Source organism: Bidens hawaiensis, unplaced genomic scaffold, assembly GCF_021521415.1.
Source record: "Bidens hawaiensis isolate Kalapana, Puna unplaced genomic scaffold, B.hawaiensis_p1.1 tig00028092_1, whole genome shotgun sequence".
NCBI classification, from domain to species: domain Eukaryota; kingdom Viridiplantae; phylum Streptophyta; class Magnoliopsida; order Asterales; family Asteraceae; genus Bidens; species Bidens hawaiensis.
In genome coordinates, this window is record NW_027494575.1 from 88,683 (window position 1) to 90,723 (window position 2,041).

At 33.3% G+C, this 2,041-nt stretch overlaps 1 long non-coding RNA gene across 1 annotated transcript; it reads right to left on the reverse strand.

Annotated features, from left to right (window-relative positions):
- Nucleotides 1-581: 581 nt before the first annotated feature.
- LOC143576399 (uncharacterized) lies at nucleotides 582-1,796 on the reverse strand. The gene is made up of 3 exons (XR_013142939.1): nucleotides 1,630-1,796; nucleotides 1,212-1,372; nucleotides 582-731 (listed from the first exon to the last, which is right to left on the reverse strand). It is a non-coding gene; the product is annotated as an uncharacterized LOC143576399 (long non-coding RNA).
- Between the last annotated feature and the right edge of the window lie 245 nt (nucleotides 1,797-2,041).

Genomic DNA, 2,041 nt, shown 5'->3' on the forward strand with positions numbered 1-2,041 from the left:
ATTTAAAATGTTTTTATTATTTTGCAAAAATGAGTCGAAAAACGTCCAATTTTCGCGCTATTTCTCGCACCCGAACTATTTTTATCGCGAAAAAAACCTAACCCAAATCGAAATTAACCCAAGACTTATACATTTGACACACAAAAAAATGAAAATGGGGTCCACCCCTTTATTCCGATCGGAAATAAAGGGGGCACCTCCTTCTTGATTTCTTCATTTAGAAGACTTCTCAAGTCCTAAATATCTTACACAAAAATCTAATCCAGCTTTTATCTTATCATTTCAGCTAAATAAAAGAGGTAAGATCTTATTTTTTAAGTGTTTTTGATCATATTTAATCATATTTAAACATAAACTAGTAATACAACCCACCGCGTTGCGGTGGAACACGTCAAATACATTAAGAGTGTTCAAATGACAAAATCTTGGATAAATTTGTGGCGGGTCAGATCGTTGGTTCTCATGGTCATCCAACTACATCCATTGCTCTTATTGAATAATGCCCAGAAATTAACTTATTCCTATACCCAACTTGACTTTCTCGTCAACTACCAAAAATTAACTTTAATAAATATAGTAAACCTCAACCAAAATTACAATTAGACTGAAAACTCCATCTTGACTCAAATGATCAATTTAATTTTGATACCTGTAACTTTATTTCCTTCGCAAAATCCACATCTTTAAACACTTTTGTATCTCTGCTACATCCTTTGTACCAATCTTTTTATCTACACACAATCAAGATTTATAATAATGAATTATCATGTGAATTATATACAAACTTGAAACGTATAATTAGAGTAAAATGCACATTGTTTAGTTAACAGATAACTATTGGGTCAGTAAACTAAAAAGCTAATTTTGTTCGTTTTATTACACGTAACTTATTTTAATCACAAAGAATCATCAAGGTTAGATTATGGTTATTTCTTTTGACAACAAAAGAACAGAGCTAATAAAACACATTAGAATTCGCGTTGCTTGACAGCAATAAAATGCAGCCACCTGTATTTTTTACAACAATAAAATGCAGCAAAACTGCATTTCTAAAAATGCATTCTTGACAGTATTAGCTACATTTTTAGACAACATTAAAATGCAGGTAAACTGCACCTGCTAACAACAATAAAATGCAGCGAAAACCTACATTTTTTACAACATTAAAGTGCAAGAAAACTGCATTTTTACAGCATTAGTTAAGAAACAACCTACATATCGACCACCAAATCAGTGAGCAAAATACCCAATGCAGTCTCCGTGAAACATCAAAGCTCAGTTTTACGTAAAGCGCCCCACCCCACTGCGTTGTGAGGGCGTTTTGTTGCTGAAATGGACGGGGAACACACCCCACTACAGACACTGTAGAGATCTACAGAAAAAATATTTTTTTACTATCATTACATTAATACTATTTACAAATTCATAAATTTGAAGCTATATGATTTCGTGTTGCAGGGAGGATGGAGTTTCTAAAACAACGCTTAAGATTAGTATACACAACCCCTTTACCATTATCCACCACATGTCCACTCCCTCTCTTAATGATGCGGAAATAAAAAAAAACATATTACAAAGCTCATTAACCTTGTTGTCAAATGCTAATTGTAAACATGAACAATAACATACCGTGCGTTGTAAGCAATCCTTCGACTCGTATGGGCCCATGCGCATGACTCCTACTGGTGCTTATACCAACCTGTTTTGTAATATTCAACAATTAGTCAATTACCATGTATAATTAACTATTGACAAAGTAATAATAATTAATTGGCAATTTGTTTCACCTCTGCACCAAGACCAAAACGATATCATCACCAAATCTCTTGCTTGCATTGTGAAACACAACACTACAAATGAAAACAACCAATAAAAACATAAATATTAAATTTCCCAATAAAATACTAAAAACACAACAGCACTTTAATTGTAAACAAAAACAATAACATACCGTGCGTTGTAAGCAATCCTTCGACTCGTATGGGCCCATGCGCATGACTCCTACTGGTGCTTATACCAACCTGTTTTGTAATTCAACAAT